The sequence below is a fragment of the Rhinoderma darwinii genome, chromosome 4 (genome assembly GCF_050947455.1).
Source record: "Rhinoderma darwinii isolate aRhiDar2 chromosome 4, aRhiDar2.hap1, whole genome shotgun sequence".
In the NCBI taxonomy this organism is placed as follows: domain Eukaryota; kingdom Metazoa; phylum Chordata; class Amphibia; order Anura; family Rhinodermatidae; genus Rhinoderma; species Rhinoderma darwinii.
This window is the reverse complement of record NC_134690.1, coordinates 86,028,480-86,047,812: the sequence shown is the minus strand read 5'-3', so window position 1 is coordinate 86,047,812 and position 19,333 is coordinate 86,028,480. Positions and strand designations below refer to the sequence as shown.

The window sequence follows — 19,333 nt, the reverse complement described above, 5'->3', positions numbered from 1 at the left end:
AATCTGCCTGTAATTCATGAACATCTTCCATAGACTGAACTATATTACATAGCTTGGTGTCATCTGCAAAAATAGAAATAGTGCTATTAATCCCATCCTCTATATCATTAATAAAGGATGGGATTAATAGCACTATTTCTATTTTCATATACATCACTACATTACTATAAGAATACTACATTCCTATAATAATACCACATTACTATAACTATATTACATTACTATAACAATACTACATTACTATAATAATACCACATTACTATAATACTACATCACTATAACAATACTACATTACTATAATACTACATTACTATAACACTACTACATTCCTATAACAATACTACATTACTATAATAATACTACATTACTATAACAATACTACATTACTATAATAATACTACATTACTATAACATCACTACATTACTATAAGAATACTACATTACTATAATACTACATTACTATAACACTACTACATTCCTATAATATTACATTACTATAACATTACTACATTACTATAACAATATTACATTACTATAATACTACATTACTATAACACTACTATATTCCTATAATAATACTACATTACTATAACATCACTACATTACTATAAGAATACTACATTATTATAATAATACATTACTATAACACTACTACATTCCTATAATATTACATTACTATAACATTACTACATTACTATAACAATATTACATTACTATAACAATACTACATTACTATAATAATACTACATTACTATAACATTACTACATTACTATAATAATACTACATCACTATAACAATACTACATTACTATAATACTACATTACTATAACACTACTACATTCCTATAATATTACATTACTAGAACACTACTACATTCCTATAACAATACTACATTACTATAATAATACTACATTACTATAATAATACTACATTACTATAACATCACAACATTACTATAAGAATACTACATTACTATAACACTACTACATTCCTATAATATTATATTACTATAACATTACTATAACAATATTATATTACTATAACAATAGTACATTACTATAATAATACTACATTACTATAACATTACTACATTACTATAATAATACTACATCACTATAACAATACTACATTACTATAATACTACATTACTATAACACTACTACATTACTATAACAATACTACATTACTATAATAATACTACATTACTATAACATTACTACATTACTATAATAATACTACATTACTATAACACTACTACATTCCTATAATAATACTACATTACTATAACATTACTATAATAATACTACATTACTATAACATTACTACATTACTATAACAATACTACATTACTATAATACTACATTACTATAACACTACTACATTACTATAATAATACAACATTACTATAACATTACTACATTACTATAATAATACTATATTACTATAATACTACATTACTATAATAATACAGTATCACTATAACATTACTACATTACTATAATAATACTACATTACTATAACATTACTACATTACTATAACAATACTACATTACTATAATAATACGACATTACTATAACATTACTACATTACTATAATACTACATTACTATAATAAAACTACATTACTATAATAATTACTACATTGCTATAATACAATATTACTATAATAATACTACATTACTATAACAATACTACATTATTATAATACTACATTTCTATAATAATACTACATTGCTATAACAATACTACATTATTATAATAATACTACATTACTATAACACTACATTACTATAACGATACTACATTACCATAACAATACTACACTACTATAACAATACTACATTACTGTAATAATACTACATTACTATAACAATACCACATTACTATAACAATACTACATTAATATAATACCACTACTACATTACTATAATAATACTACATTACTATAATAATAGCGCTGGGTTTAAACTTAATGGAAATTTGCGAGATGTCTCCACGTGCTTATTTCAACAATCCAGTTTTACAGTTTAAGTGTCACTAAAATCAGTCCGGCAGCTCAGTTAGCAGCGTTTGGCAGACACACAAATGTCAAGACTAGGCAGCCCCTATTCAACTCCCTTTTTCTGCTGCAGCCCCTATTTAGATTGTGCCACAGAGCCCTGCATAGATACTGCCACAGTGCCCTCTATAGATACTGCCACAGTGCCCTCTATAGATACTGCCACAGTGCCCTGTGTAGATACTGCCACAGTACAATCTGTAGATAATGCCACAGTGCCCTCTGTAGATAATGCCACAGTGCCCTCTGTAGATAATGCCACAGTACCCTCTGTAGATAATGCCACACAACCCTAAATAATGCCACAATATCCTCTGTCGATACTTCCACACACCCACCCATAGATAATGCCACAGTGCCCTCTGTAGATGCTGCCACAGTGCCCCCTATGTCACGTAGGGTTCGTGGACCCACTGGGCCATACCGCCTTGTCGGTATGGCAGCTGGCCAACAAAGTGCAGGTCAGAGTCTATAGTTCATATAGGGTACCTGTGGCAGCTCGGACAGTAGCAAGGCAGGCTTGGCAGGAACTAGGCAGCAGGTAGACGTCAGGAGTGGTATACAGCACAGCACGGCTAAAGCTTAGCACGGCACTAGATCAGGATACAGGTGACAGGAACAGGGAAAACAGGAAGCAGGAAACACTGGGGGACCATTTGCAAGACAAACTTGGAATACTACAACAATGCTCAGGCATGGGAGGATGGGGCTGGGACCTTCTTATAGCCCAGGGTACTCTGGGAGCAATTAGATCAATCTCCAACATGCGTGCGCTCTGGCTTCTTAAGTCTGGACTGAGCTCGTGAGCGCACTCTGGTGGTCACTGTGGAGCAGGATGGCCGCATGTGCGGATATCTCTTGAGGGAAGGGCGTCAACTGGATGGCAGGAGTTCGTGGTCAGCGACCACGGACGTTACAGTATCCCCCCTCTTACGCCCCTTCCTCTTGGGACCAGAACGAGAGAGAAAACTCTTAATGAAGGTAGGAGCGTTGAGATTCTCCTCTGGCTCCCAGGACCTCTCTTCTGGACCAAACCCCCTCCAATCCACCAAATAAAAAGTCTTTCCTCTCACTCTCTTGGTGTCCAAGTTCTCCTTAACCTCGAAGGTGTCTGAAGGGCTGCTGGAGACAACCGCAGGGCTTGGAGTCTTGGTATAGCGGTTCAGAACCACTGGTTTCAGGAGAGAGACATGGAAGGAGTTGGGGATCCTGAGGGTAGGAGGCAGCCGAAGCTTGTAGGCGACAGGGTTGATCTGCTCCAGGATCTCGAAGGGACCGAGGAACCTGGGAGAAAATTTGTAAGACGGCACCCTCAGTCGAATATTCCTGGAGGACAGCCAGACCTTTGTGCCAGGAAGAAACTGAGGAGGTTCTCTTCTCCTTTTGTCCGCCTTCCGCTTCATGCGGTCGACCGCCAGCAGGATGGAGGATCGAGTCTGCTGCCAGATCTGCAGAAAGTCCCCAAAAGCCGTGTCAGCAGCTGGCACCTCGGAAGTAACAGGGACCGGGAGAGGAATTTGTGGGTGTTGGCCATAGACAATCAGGAACGGTATCTTCTGTTTGGACTCGCTGGTATGATTGTTGTAAGAGAACTCAGCCCAAGGAAGCAACTGCACCCAGTCATCATGCTGCTTGGAGATGAAGTGGCGTAGGTAGTTCTCCAAGATCTGATTGATCCTCTCGACCTGACCATTGGACTGAGGATGGTAGGCCGAGGAAAAGTCCAACTTTATACCTAGGAGTCCGCAGAGGGCTCTCCAGAACTTCGAGCTGAACTGAACCCCCCGATCAGACACAATATGCTGCGGCCAGCCATGCAGTCGGAAGATGTGTTGGATGAACAGCTTGGCCAGCAGAGGAGCAGAAGGAAGACCGGTAAGAGGAACGAAGTTGGCCATCTTTGAAAATCGATCCACCACCACCCAGACAGTACTGCATGCGGCAGAGAGAGGCAGGTCCATAATAAAGTCCATAGATATATGCTGCCAGGGGCCATTGGGCACAGGCAATGGCTGGAGCAGCCAGGTCCAAGGTCTGGAGTGAGGGACCTTGTTGGCTGCACACACTGAACAGGAAGAAACAAAGTCCATAATGTCCTTGGGCAGCGTGGGCCACCAGAAATGATGATCAATCAGATCCCGAGTCTTACGGGTCCGCGCGTGTTCTGCCAGTCTAGTGGAGTGTCCCCAGCGGAGGATTCTTCCACGGTCCCTGGAGGAATGTCCCCAACTTGCAGGGGATTGACAGAGACAATGCAAGACGGATCAATGATGTTCTGTGGAATCTCCATGGTGTCTTCTGTCTCAAAAGACCTGGACAAGGCATCGGCCCTCACATTCTTGTCAGCCGGGCGATAATGGAGCTCAAACTGGAACCTGGTAAAGAACAGTGACCACCTGGCCTGACGAGGGTTCAGCCGTTGGGCCATCTGAAGATTGGTAAGGTTCTTATGGTCCGTAAAAATAAGGATGGGATGAGCTGCGCCCTCTAGTAGATGTCTCCACTCCTCCAGAGCCAATTTGATGGCCAGTAACTCCCGATCCCAAATCGAGTAGTTGCGTTCTGTGGAAGAGAAGAGCTTTGAAAAATATCCACATACCATTGACTTGCCCTTGGAGCCTCTCTGGAACAGGAGTGCACCAGCACTGACAGAGGATGCGTCCACCTCCAACGAGAACTGTAGAGAGACATCTGGATGATGGAGAATAGAGGCTGACGTGAAGGCTCTCTTCAGGCTATTGAATGCGGACTCTGCCTCGTGAGTCCAAGCCTTGGTGTTCATGCCCTTCTTAGTGAGGTTAGAGATAGGAGAAGTCAGTGAGGAGAAGTTTGGAATAAACTGTAAAAATTGGCGAATCCTAGAAAGTGCTGTATGGCCCTCAAGCCTTGAGGGCGTGGTCATTGCAGGACAGATTTTACCTTTTCAGGATCCATCTCGAGACCTCGATTCGAGACCATATAGCCCAGGAAGGGTAGAGCATCTTTTTCAAACGCGCACTTTTCCAACTTAGCGTACAGACGATTCTCCCTTAACCGCAGCAAAACTTGACGGACATGTCTCTGATGCGTAATAGGATCTGGAGAAAAAATCAAGATATCATCAAGGTAGAGTACTACACAAACATAGAGGAGGTCACGGAAAATGTCATTAACAAACTCCTGGAAGACCGCAGGAGCATTACACAGGCCGAAGGGCATTACTAGTTGTTCATAGTGTCCATCACGGGTGTTAAATGCAGTCTTCCATTCATCACCCTAGCGAATGCAGACTAGGTTGTAAGCCCCACACAGGTCTAATTTGGAAAAAATCTTGGCCCCACGTATACAATTAAACAGTTCTGAGATCAGTGGCAACAGATATTTATTTTTCACCGTGATATGGTTGAGGCCTCGGTAGTCAATACAAGGACGAAGAGAACTATCCTTCTTTTTGACGAAGAAGAACCTGGCTCCTGCTGGGGAGGAAGACTTTCGCATGAAGCCCCTCTCCAAGTTATCTTTCACATAGGCAGACATGGACAGAGTCTCTGGTAAGGAGAGAGGATATACCCTACCACGGGGAAGGGATGCACTAGGAATCAGCTCGATAGGGCATTCATACACCCGGTGTGGAGGCTATGTCTCCACCTCCCTCTTGCTGAAGACATCCAAAAAGGCAGCTTAATGACCCGGCAATCCTGCCAATGACCGAGGCAGCGAAGGCTGAGCTGAACTAATCTGCACCAGGCATCGGCTTTGACACTCAGGGTCCCACTGGAGTACCTCTCCAGAGTTCCAGTTCAGGACTGGGGCATGTAGTCAGAGCCAAGGCAGGCCGAGCAACACAGGGTTAACGTCTTTGGAAGTGAAGAGCTGCCACTTGGAGCCTCAGCGGCTTGGTCACAGCTATAACTGGGTCTGGCAGAGGTAGTCCATTCACTGATGCAACTGTCAACGGCCTCTCCAGGGGGCTGGTAGGTAATTGAAGAAGATCCACCAGGTCTCTACAGATGAAATTAGCAGCGGATCCAGAGTCCAGATACGCAGAGACCTGATGCGTTCTCTCGCGGGACACTATGGTCACTGATATGGACAAAGTCCTTTCTTACGCAAGGTTGTCTCTCCTAGCAACCCTAGGATATTTGGGTACACAGGCGCACAAGATGGCCACCGAGGCCGCAATATAGACAGAGTCCCAAAGTGCATCTGCGTTGTCTCTCCTGCATGGATAGCTTACACTGGTCCATCATCACAGATTTCTTAGGAGGATCGACATCTGGGGACAGCAGGGGTTGCTGCAAAGTAGGGACCAGACTAGGAAGGCCTCCCTCCCGACTAACCTCTTGGAGGCATTCTCGGATCCGCATATCAATCCGGGCGGACAGAAGGATGAAGTCATTCAGGGTAGATGGCAGGTCTCGAGCGGCAAGTTCGTCCTTAATTTTAGGAGACAGTCCATGCCAGAATGCAGCCACCAGGGCCTCATTGTTCCATAACAGTTCTCCCGCCAGGGTGTGGAAGTGGATGGCGTACTCGCTCACGGATGTGTCTCCTTGGCACAGGTTAATCAAGGAAGCAGATGAGACCCGTCCAGGCTCCTCAAACACCATGCGAAAAGTCCGGAGGAAGCCCTGGAAGTCACGGGTCGCTGGTCCTTGTCTCTCCCAGATAGGGTTCGCCCATGCAAGAGCCTTGCCAGTGAGGAGAGAGATGATGAAGCGACCCTTGCGCCGACTAAAATGTCCTAGTATACAGGCTGAAGTGGATCTGTCACTGATTCAAAAATCCACGACAGGTACCTGCGTCTCCATCATAGCGGTCCGGAAGTGGCAAAGAAAAAGGCGGGTCAACACTCGCAGGAGGTGTAGTCTGAGGATCAACACTGCCAGGAGGTGTAGTAGGAGGAATGGCAGCTAGTGCCTCCTGCCCACGTGCGAGAATGTTCAAGACCTGGAGGAGTTGGTCCTGTCGAGACTGGAGGTCTAGCATATCCGCCCGCATCTCTCATGGCCTGAGCGTACTGTCACGTAGGGTTCGTGGACCCACTGGGCTGTACCGCCTTGGCGGTATGGCAACTGGCCAACAGGGCGCAGGTCAGAGTCTATAGTTCATATAGGGTACCTGTGGCAGCTCGGACAGTAGCAAGGCAGGCTTGGCAGGAACTAGGCAGCAGGTAGATGTAAGGTGTGGAGAAGCAGGACAGGCGTGGTATACAGCACAGCACTAGATCAGGATAGAGGTTACAGGAACAGGGAACACTGGGAGCAGGAAACACTAGGGGACCATTTGCAAGACAAACTTGGAATATGACAACGGTCAGGCGTGGGAGGATGGGGCTGGGACCTTCTTATAGCCCAGGGTGCTCTGGGAGCAATTAGATCAATCTCCAACATGTGTGCGTTCTGGCTTCTTAAGTCTGGACTGAGCTCGTGAGCGCACCCTGGTGGTTACTGTGGAACTGGACGGTCGCGTGTGCAGACATGTCTTGAGAGAAGGGCGTCGACTGGATGGAAGGAGTTCATGGTCAGCGACCACGGATGTTACTCTCTGTAGATGCTTCACAGTGCTCTCTGTAGATAATGCCACAGTGCCCTCTGTAGATATTTCCACAGTGCCCTCTGTAGATAATTCCACAGTGCCCTCTGCAGATAATTCCACAGTGGCCTCTGCAGATAATTCCACAGTGGCCTCTGTAGATAATTCCACAGTGGCTTCAGTAGATGCTGCCACAGTTCCCTCTGTAGATGCTTCCACAGTGCCCTCTGTAGATACTGCCACAGTGCCCTTTGTAGATGTTGCCACAGTGCCCTCTGCAGATAATGCCACACACACCCCTTGTAGATAGTGCCACAGACACCCCCAGTAGATAGCTTCATTGGGGCTCCCTCTAGGAGTAGAATACCCAGCCAGAGCATTGCCGACACTTTGGCCAGGGATTCCTCTGCTGGAGGAGCCCCTGATGTCACTGTCCATACACAGTGACGTCAGGGGATCTTCCTGGACCGGAATGTGATGTCAGGGGCAACCCCGGAGCCGGTGTCCCAGAGCGGAGCACTAGTATAGGCTCTGCTCCATATATGGACAGTGATGTCAGGGGCTTGCCCAGAGCTGGAGTCCCGGAGCAGAGCCGCTTCTAGCATTCTGCCTTGGATTCCAGCTCTCCTCTATTAGCGCTCCTACTGGGACTCCAGCTGTGCTTCTGACATCACTGTCCAGCTCTGGGGAAGTCCTAGACATCGCTGTCCATATGTGGACAGCGATGTCAGGGGATTCCACAGAGTCCCGGAGCACAGCCTATACTAGCGCTGTGCCCGGGACTCCGGCTCTGTCGGAAGCCCCAAATATTGCGTGTCCATTTATGGACAGCGATGTCAGGGAATTCCACAGAGTCCCAGACAGAGCCTATACTAGTGCTCTGCCCAGGACTCAGCCTCTGGGGAAGCCCGAGACATCGCGTGTCCATTCATAGACAGCGATGTCAGGGGATTCCACAGAGTCCTGGAGCAGAGCCTATGCTGGCCCTCTGCACGGGACTCCACTCTGGGGAAGACCCTGACAACACAGAGCAGAGCCTATACTAGCGGCTGTGTCCCGCGGCCCGCAGATGACAGCCTCAGTGGCCGCATGCAGCCCGCGGGCCGCGTGCTTGAGACCCATGCTCTACATCTAGAGAAAATAAGGTTTCTACATAAAAAGAGGATTCTTTACTGTAAGAGCCGTGAGACTATGGCACTCTCTGCAATGGCATGACAACAAGACGTACAGCCATATAGGTTTGCCACTTTTGAATTAGCTTCTCAAGCGGTAACGATTAATTGGATTAATAAAAAGTGTTTTGGAAGTTGCACCATTCACACTATTTTTATTAAATCAGTTTTTAACGATTGATTTCTCAAAAATGGACGCTAAAAACGGATCCATTGTCATTTTACCACGATTTGCAGTAAAACCGCATCTTGACCGCAGTGTGTGAATTCGGCTTTATAAAAAAAGATGTAATTGCTCTATTTCTATTTATTTAGCATTACTTTATGTTACTCTTTTTTTTTTTTTTTTTTTAAAAGAAGAAAATCTGTACAGGCCACAGGGAGTCTAATAGGTTTTATTAGTCTTTTAACCCTCTCACCATTCTTGAAGCAGTTAAAATTGCTCATTAAAACATATAAGGTTATCAAGCACTTATTAATATAAATAGAGCTTGTGCATAGCAGCCGGAATAGGAGGACACAGTAACCATAATGCAAGACCGACAGGGACCAAGTTTATCGGTATACATGGTGGCACTAGTAGCTGAATTCAACCGGACTGATAAACGAGAACAATGAATGCGACATATAAACGTCATGTGAGAAGCCGCCTCCAAGGATTGGAAACGGTGCCCTTATCCAACATGGCCGACCGCGCACCTAGCGACCGCATCCATGGTGATGCGTCTATAGCGTAAACCGTCGCACACTTGACGTCACGGTATCTATGGGAACCACTGGTACAACTAACTAATCGCAAGGTAAAAGGGAAAGATCCTAGACAGAAGATGTTACCAGTTCATAGCTAATGAGGTAACTCACCTTCACTGATCTGCCTTAGAATCTCCGCCTGTGATAGTGTATAGTGGAGATCAGGACAACCTGACTATTATATACGTGATTTCTGAAAATAATGCTGATGTATGTATTTTATCATGTAAAGCAGTATATATATATATTATTTGTGGGTTATTTTTTATATATCTGTGGTGTATATATTTAGTTGTTTCTCATTTGCATATATGCATATTAGTATTCAGTTTTACAAGTCAATTCATTCATTATCATTGTGTTAATTTCGTTTGGATCTTTTTCCCTTTTCCTCCGTTTGTTTTTCTTCCATATTGACATGAATGTTGCTATTTCTATTTTATTTGACATTGTGTCTCTGTGTTGTGTGTTGTATATTGTGGTAAATACCTTTTTATGTCTTTTCTACTTGTGAGAACACGTCTATGCTGAATAGGTAATGCTTTTTGGCTTTGTTCACACTGGCATCACATGACTTCTATCTTTACAAAAGCCGAGATGAAGACAACTGTTCCGTTATGATCAATTATGTAATGGATCCTGGTGGATCCCGTTGATTTATAATGGGTCTGTCAGGTTTTAGAGCTGTCGCACACGAGACACACGAGTCGAAGTTGCAAACGATTTGTATTGTTGTCTCTGGAAAGCCATGTCGCGTGCGACCTGCAACCTAAAAGCCACCGAGTTTGGATTTTTTGCAACGGTCGCGTCACAGTCGCATGAGGTCGCATGTCACAGCGAGACCGCAATCATTAGCTGCGATGTGGATTGTCTTGTGCGACTCATGTTGTCTACATTACTTTAACATCTTGAATATAATCTAGTAGTAGTTACTTCTCTTATGGATTCATTTATACTACTGTCTGTGTAGTTTGTGTTTGTCCGCCTACGTCACTGATTTCCAATCTTGTTAATATAGAGAAACCATTGTCATTTTTTCACTCTACGGGAACCCCAACTCCCATTCCTAAATCAAAGCTTGTTGTAGGGGCCAGTAAAGCATGCTGTAATTACTATATACCGGAAATGCGTCTTCCTGATTTAGAAAAAAATCCGGCAGCTGCTTATAGTCAAAATCACAAACGTGCTCATAGTCCCCTTTTAAATCCCCTGCCGCTATAGTGCCAATAGTCCTGGGGTCCCCTGCCGGGTCCTATCTACATTGCTGCATCGATGATGTACAATACCACCAACACATGACGACTGAAGACAATCACTGACTGCAGCGATCATGTGCTGTACCAACTGTGATCACCATTATGGTCAATGATTGGCTGCAGCGGTCGTGTATTGGTACTGTACGTCATTGCTTCAGTGGTATAGGCAGCGTCTAGCAGGTGGCCACTGGACCGTCACAGTTGAAATGGCGAAGAATTTATAAAGTGACAATGGGGGGAATTTATTAAAATGCTAAAAAGTCACAAATTATGGCACATGCCTGTTTTCCAACATAATTTGGAACTTTTTACAGTTTTCCGTCGCTCTTGCCACTTTTACAAAAAGTGGGCAGGGCTTAGCGGGAGTGCCTGGCCACCGGTGGATCGACACATTTATTATAATATATGCTAGAAATTGGCATAAATTGTAGCGGATTTCACTTTTTAGCGCACAGACAGCACAAGAGGTGACTAATTTATTTAGAGGCGTGTTTCTCATAATGAATTACTCGCATCTTACTCCTGCAGGCTTCAGACTAAGGGTATGTTGACACGGCTTATTTTCGGCCGTTTTTCGGGCCATAAACGGCTGAAAAATGGCGGAAACATCGGAAGCGGAACGCCTCCAAATATCTGCCCATTGATTTCAATGGGAAAAGCCGCGTTCTGTTCCGACGGGGTGTTTTTTTACGTGGCCGTTCTGAAAAAACGGCACGTAAAAAAACGCCCTCTAAAAAGAAGTTCATGTTACTTCTTGAGTTGTTTTTAGGGCCGTTTTTTATTGACTCTATAGAACAACAGCTCCAAAAACGGCCATTAAAAACACTGCGAAAAAAGCGAGTTGCTAAAAAAAGGCTGAAAATCAGGAGCTGTTTTCCCTTGAAAACGGCTCCGTATTTTCAGACATTTTTTGCTAAGCGTGTGAACATAGCCTTAGTCTGGCGTGTAAAATGGCAGTCTTAGTAAATTTGCCCCAAAGTATGTATTTGTTATTTTGTACACTAGACAGCCGCCATTCGATATTCTTCTAAAGCTGGAAAACCCCTCTAAGGGTATGTTCACACGGCCTATTTACAGACGTAATTCGGGCGTTTTAACCCCCGAATTACGTCCGAAATTACGGCTTCAAAGCGTTGACAAACATCTGCCCATTGAAAGCAATGGGCTGACGTTTGTCTGTTCACACGAGGCATATATTTACGCGTTGCTGTCAAAAGACGGCACGTAAATAGACGCCCGCGCCAAAGAAGTGTCATGTCACTTCTTCAGACGTAAATGGAGCCGTATTCCATGGACTCCATGGAAAACCAGCTCCAGTTACGTCCGTAATGGACGCGGCGTTCAAGCGCCTGCACATGCCTTTATGGCTGAAATTACGGAGCTGTTTTCTCCTGAAAATAGCCCCGTAATTTCGGCCGTTACGGACGCTGCCGTGTGAACATACTCTAACTGTTTTGCCAAGCATCTTTAGTTTTGCTACTCACTTTCCCACGTAGTCCTTGAATTATAAGTCTGCTTACTTTTATTTTCCAATTAACATCAAGTTCATCTTTAGAGATTTTCTTCCATGTCATAGAGTCAACAACAAGTCAACAGAGTATAAAAGTACAGATAAAGCAGTACTCAGGGGGGCAGAGATAATTCCGGACTTCCTGTCAGGTAATTTGTTTCTTCTACCAGAAGAAAGAGGGTCCAGTGACCCTCGTCCACTGATTCACGCCTTTTGGAGTCGCCATATAATTTAATGGAGAGGTTGCCCTGTTTGTGTGCTCCCATCCCCATTGCAGTCTGTGGGCGTTACGGAAAGAGCCGATCACTTCTTGCCTAGCACGTTCTGTAACTCCCATAGACTGCAATGTGACCACCTTTGTATTGAAATCCATGGAGGCTGCGATCACGAATAAGCAAACAAGGGTCACCAGATCTCCTTTCTTTCGACAGGTGAGGGTCCCGGATATTTAAGCTGGGAATAGCCCTTTAACATGCTATGATCAGTGTCCTCACACAGCCCCATATTGTGATGATTTCCACATGAAAACAGGAGACTTTTTTAGTCATCATCACAGTAATGTCAGACCCCATAAGATCAGCAAGAACTGCATCTAAGTCAGTGTGGACATCCTACCATGTTATTGGAGTATGATCAGCTAAGGCCCCATGCCCACTTCAGTTTTTTCCTTCAGGGTGCTATCGGTTTTTCTGACGGCTAGCACCCTGACCCATTCATTTCAATGGCCCCATGCACACTTCAGTTTTTTTGACGGTCCCGTTGCTCCATTCCGAGCAAAAATAGAGCATGTCCTACTTTGGTCCGAGATTCCGTGACCGTGAGGCCCATGCAAGTCAATGGGGCTGTCAAAAAAACTGAAGGCACACGGAAGGCATCCGTGTGCCGTCCGTGTGTGACGGAGCCATTGCCTAGCAACGGCCGGGCGGGCAGAAGTACATTACAGATATATTACACTAATCGGCAGCCACTTCTCTCTATCCATCACTGATAGAGAGAATAGGCTGCTGCTAAAAATAAAATAAAAAGCAGTTCATACGTACCCCGGTCGTTGTCTTGGTGACGAGTCCCTCTTCTTCCTCCAGTCCGACCTTTCTGTATGACGCGGCAGTCCATGTGGCCGCTGCTGCCTGTGATTGGCTGCAGAGGCGGGTCACGTGGGATGAAGCGTCATCCCTGGAGGCCAGCCTTCTGACGTCATCCTGACTTGCGTGATCACCACTACAGCCTGTGATTGGCTACAGCGGTGACATTGGATGAAACGTCATCCCTGGAGGCCGGACAGGAGGAAAGTAAGTATGAACTGATTTTTTTATTTTTTATTACATTAAAATTGTATTTTGCGAGCGCCGAGCATGGTCATTCTTCAGCGCTAGTCACTGTCCAGGGTGCTGAAAGAGTTACCGCCGATCAGTGCAGCCCATTAACTCTTCAGCACCCTGTACAGTGACTAGCACTGAACAACCACGCTCTTTCAGCACCCTGGACAGTACCATGGTCGGGGCTCGGAAACGGAAACACGGAGTGCACACGGAAATCACACGGCCGCTAAAGCGGGCACACGGATCCGTCAAAAACGGCCGTGAAAACGGTGATGGAAGTGTTTGCACGAGGCCTAAAACCTATATTAACCATTTTCAGCAGAGATGGACGCACACGGTCCCAGGAGTCTGACCCCCTACCGATATAGAAGCATTTATCCGGTCCTATCGATATTCCATGAACGTGTGTAAAACCCCTTTATTCGTCCTTAGGGTATGTGCACACGCACTAATTACGTCCGTAATTGACGTATTTCGGCCGCAAGTCCCGGACCGAACACAGTGCAAGGAGCCGGGCTCCTAGCATCATACTTATGTACGACGCTAGGAGTCCCTGCCTTGCTGCAGGACAACTGTCCCGTAGTGTAATCATGTTTACAGTACGGGACAGTTGTCCTGCAGCGAGGCAGGGACTTCTAGCATCGTACATAAGTATGATGCTAGGAGCCCGGCTCCTTGCACTGTGTTCGGTCCGGGACTTGCAGCCGAAATACGTCCGTCAATTACGGACGTAATTAGTGTGTGTGCACATACCCTCATAGTCAACAAGAAAGAACAGGCAAGAGCTTGATCATTATATTTTAACCATTTGGGGTCTGAAAGTGATATAGTTAAATACACAGCGACGTGTGCAGGCTCTTCTGGCCCTCTGCCCTGTTGTACGCTCTCCTGTCATGTATACATACATTGCTCTTTGTCACCTAGAACAATATTTGAGCCTATGTGACACAGAGCAGTGTATATACACAGGAGCGCACAGGGTGCAGAGCATGAATTTTCAGCTGTGTAATGTACAGTAGACAGATGGAAGGTTCGGCGTCAGGGATTGCAGTGTAAGGCCTCATGCACACGGCCCTGCCCGTAAAATTGCGGGCACGGCCGGCCGCCGCATTTTTGTGCCGTGCTCCCTTACATAGCATGGGAGCACGCCCGCAAAACCCGCAAAGTAGGACCTGCTCCATATTTACCTATTCACCTATGACAGCACCCCTGGAGAGACGTCCCATCCGCTGGACAGGAAACCTGAGGATATAAAATGGACACACCTCTCCACACACCCAGTCAGGTTTCCTGTCCTCCGGATGGAAGATTCTCCTGAGGAAAAAGCGCTTCTCCGGGATTGCAGACCCCCTAGCAAGGTTTACCTTATTCCACTAGGGGTGCTCTGGCTAAGGTATAAGTCTCCCCCCTGGGAGCAACCTTAGTCTGGGATAGGTACTACCGCCTCTCCCAGTCCATCGTCCCCCTCCTGCTGCAAAACAGGATGGTGGTTTAAGGTCCACAGAGTGCGCCTTCCTCTGGCGGGGAGCGGATCCCCGGGGCTCGTTCGGCTTGGGGAAGGGCCGGACCAGACCCAGCGTTGGCGGCTTCCCGGCGCTCTCACTGGCATGTCCGTTCGCCGTGACGCGTCACTTCGGGGGCGCGTCCAACACTCCAGGGGGCGGTGTTCTGGTGGCCGACGTGGGGAGGTGGTGCTCCAGCGTCCGGAGCGAGGGCCTCCCAGCCAATCCTTGGCCTATTTTAGGACAGTAACAGCAGGACTCGCTCTCCAGCTTCCACAGTCATGGAGTCGCCAGGAGAAGCTCCAGGACGCACTGAACGCTCGGATGCCAAGTCCTCCAGCCCGGTACTTGAGGACGCCAGAGTGGGGTAAGAGAAGGACCTCTCCCTTACTTAATGCTGTTCCTCTTTCGCTTGTACATATGTTTAGGCCAGGGATTGTCCTAGGAAAAAGCAGGATAAGGCCCATAACAAGGAATGTGCGATATGCAAAAAGAAACTCGCATCTTCCTATAACAAAAGACTCTGTCAGAAATGTCTAGATAATATTATATCAGAAGAGTCCACAAATTTAGCCACAAGCATTAAGGATATTGTAAGGGCTGAAGTGAGGAGCTCACTAAAGTCCTTTAGAAAGAGAAGAGATCCTCCAGGCGCCTCCTCTAGCAGGTTGGATTCGGATTCCTCAGCTGAAGGGGATCCCCAGCTAGGCGAAGAAGGGGAGTACAGCTCCTACTATTCCTCAGGGGAGGAGGAGGGAGAGAGAAATCTATTCCCAATGGAGGACGTTGACCTACTCCTAAAAACAGTCAGGGTGACTATGAATATAGACGACCCCAAAGAACCACGGTCCATTCAGGACGTTATGTTTCAAGGGTTAGGACCTAAAAAGAATAGAACCTTCCCCATCCATAGGAACATATCTAACCTTATTAAAAAGGAATGGGAAACTCCTGATAAAAAGACAAGCATTCCCAAGTTTCTTAAAAGGAAGTATCCCTTTGAGAAAGACGCATGCAGGGACTGGGATAACATCCCCAGGCTCGACGCTCCAGTAGCCAAGATCTCAAGGAAACACTCCCTTCCTTTTGAAGACCTAGGCTCCTTGTCTGACCCTATGGATAGAAAGGCCGAATTAGCGGCCCTGGCAAATTCAGCTAGACGAGCTATCTGGCTAAAGACCTGGAAGGGGGACACCGGATCCAAAGGGAAGCTGTGCGCTATCCCCTGTTCAGGAGATTACCTTTTCGCGCCCCCACTTGATGACATGCTAGAAAAGGCATTAGACAGTAAAAAGGGGTTCCCGGCACAAACAAGGCCAACAAGAGAGTCCTTTCGTCCCAGAGGGCCAAGTAACAAAAGAGGGGGGTACGCTAATCCTAGGGCACAGGAATTTAGACCCTCGAGATTTCCAAGGAAAAACAAGTCCTTCTTTTCAGGCCCCAGAAGGACCCTAAAAATAGGGACCAACAATGACGCCAAGGGGGCAGTGGGGGGGGGTCGCCTTTCCCTGTTCCTCAAACATTGGCGGGAGATTTCATCGAATCCTTGGATTTCATAACCCTCCCCCCAGATAGATTCCTTCCCACAAGGGTCCTAAGGAACCCAGTCCAACAAAAGATCCTAGAAGTAGAAGTTCTGTCACTTATAAAAAAAGAGGTCCTAATACAGGTTCCAGACACAGAGATAGGTCAGGGCTTTTATTCCCCCCTCTTCCTAGTGAACAAACCAGGAGGAAAACACAGGGTCATTATAAACCTAAAAAAACTGAACTGCTATCTGACCTACAAAAAATTCCGCATGGAGAGTATCACGTCAACTATAAATCTCCTCTCCAAAGACTGCGTGATGGCCTCAATAGACCTAGGGGATGCCTATTATCACGTATCCATATGTCACCGTCATCAAAAGTATCTAAGGGTAGCAGTAACACTCAATGGGTCCGTATGCTACAATACAGAGCCCTCCCCTTCGGCATCTCTCAAGCCCCAAGGATATTTTCCAAACTGATAGCGGAAATGACCTCATACATCAGGATGAACGACATTCTCCTGATTCCATATCTAGACGACTTCCTGGTGGTAGCAGAAATAGTTCCAACTCTGACCCTACACATACAGATAGTCCGGGACATACTGACAAGATTAGGATGGAACATAAATTTAAAGAAATCAAATTTAAATCCATCGAAAAGATGTATATTCTTAGGAACCCTGCTGGATTCCTCCAAACAGATGACCTTCCTCCCAGAAGAAAAAATCGGGCCCCTGATGAACAGGATATCTGTAATGTCGGGGTAGGGAAACAGACAAGTGAGCCCTAATCTACCCGCCACTCAGTCCCTGCCTACTTGCAACGACCCGCCCTAGGCGACGGGGTACAACTGGGCAACGGTCCCTACACTCAATAGGTGCACGACAGACAAACAGACAAGGGTACAAAGAAGCCAGGGAAATGGGGAAGTTGCCCACGGGAACACCGTGAGCAACAAGCGAAGTGAACAAGCTGAGTCAAACCAGGAGATGAGCGAGGTACAAAAACGCAGAGCAGAAGAGTGGTCAGAAAAGCCAAAGTCAATCACAAGCAGAGGATCAGTAGTTCAAGAAGCTGCAGCAGGGCCAGGAAACAAACAGAGAAGAATCACAAGCAAAGGAGGAACAGGAAAGGCAGGTATAAATAGACAGAGGGCGGGAGCTAGCTCCGTCTGGCCAGGCTGTGATAGGCTCTCCCACTCCTAAGCCTGCCATCCTGGGTGGTGGAAGATGGAGTCAGTCTCACAGACATAGAAGCAGGTGCAGACTGATTACCTATGGGCGTCGACACAGAAGTTGTGTCTGGCAGATCCTTTACAATATCAGAGATTTACCTGAACCATACGACATCTTTCAGGGAAGCTATGTCAGTCTTAGGCCTCATGACATCATGCATCCCAGCCGTACTATGGGCTCACTTCAAGTCCAGACCACTGCAGTGGGACATCCTAGACCAATGGGACAGGAGCAGTTTCTCCCTGGACCAACCCTTTCACATCTCTTCCACAGCAAGGCTGTCCCTCAGATGGTGGCTAAACAGGGCAAATCTCACAAGGGGTATTCCATGGAGGTTAACCCCTACTCTCAATATGACCACAGATGCGAGTCCCTGTGGGTGGGGAGCTCATTTCGACTCATCTTTCCTTCAGGGTCAGTGGGACCAACAGACCGCTCTCAGATCCTCCAACTTCAGGGAACTAGCAGCAGTTCTTCAGGCCCTGAAAGGATCCATACAGGCAATCTCAGGTCAGCACCTAAAGATCTATTCGGACAACACAACTACAGTATCCTATATAAACCGACAAGGGGTATGAGATCGGCCTCACTGATGGGCCTAGCCACACAGATATTTTCTCTGGCAGAATACCACCTGCTTACTCTATCAGCTGTTCATCTCAGAGGGAAGGACAACCTGGTGGCAGACTTCCTAAGCCGGGAAAGGCTTCACCAATCAGAATGGTGCCTGAACACCACAGTATTTCAGGAGATCATCCTCAGATGGGGAACCCCATCCATAGATCTGTTCGCATCCAAAAGAAACAGAAAAACCCAGAGGTTCTTCTCCCTAAATACCTCAGATCACCCAACAGCAATAGACTCACTCTCCCAGTGCTGGAGTCTAGAGACAGGCTACGCCTCCCCCCCCCCCCTGAACCTACTCCCAAGAGTCTTAAAAAAGATCAGAGAAGACAGGGCCAGCGTGATACTGATAGCCCCCTTCTGGCCAAAGAGACCATGGTTCACGTGGCTAAGAAAAATGTCGTCACACCAACCATGGGTTCTTCCAGACAGGCCAGATCTTCTATATCAGGGCCCAGTATTACACCCCCGACATTCAGAAGCTCCACTTGACAGCATGGAAATTGAAAGGATAATTCTTAGGCAGAGAGGATTTTTAGAATCCGTCATCTCCACCCTACTAGCTAGTAGGAAACCGATTACCTCAAAGATATATCTGAGGTCATGGAACGCATTCTTAAACTTCGCAGGCAGGGAGGTTAATCCTTTAACCAATCCAGATATTCCCCTAATATTGGATTTTCTCCAGGCGGGACTAAAAAAGAACCTTAGGCCTACTACATTAAAGGTTCAGATTTCGGCTTTAAGTTCCTTTTTCAATTTTAAATTAGCAGAACACCCCTGGATCAAAAGATTCCTAGCGGCCGCCTGCAGACTTAAACCCCAGATAAGGTCCCCAGTTCCTCCCTGGGACTTAAACC

At 46.1% G+C, this 19,333-nt stretch overlaps 1 protein-coding gene across 4 annotated transcripts in view; it reads left to right on the top strand.

Annotated features, from left to right (window-relative positions):
• The first annotated feature begins 9,454 nt into the window (after nt 1-9,454).
• ANKMY1 (ankyrin repeat and MYND domain containing 1) overlaps nt 9,455-19,333 on the top strand; it is a 71,525-nt gene continuing 61,646 nt past the window's right edge. For 2 of the 4 annotated variants that reach the window (XM_075861297.1, XM_075861294.1), the window contains exon 1: nt 9,469-9,598. The gene's annotated coding sequence lies outside the window, so the exon portion shown is untranslated. The other 2 variants (XM_075861296.1, XM_075861295.1) reach the window with 2 other exon arrangements.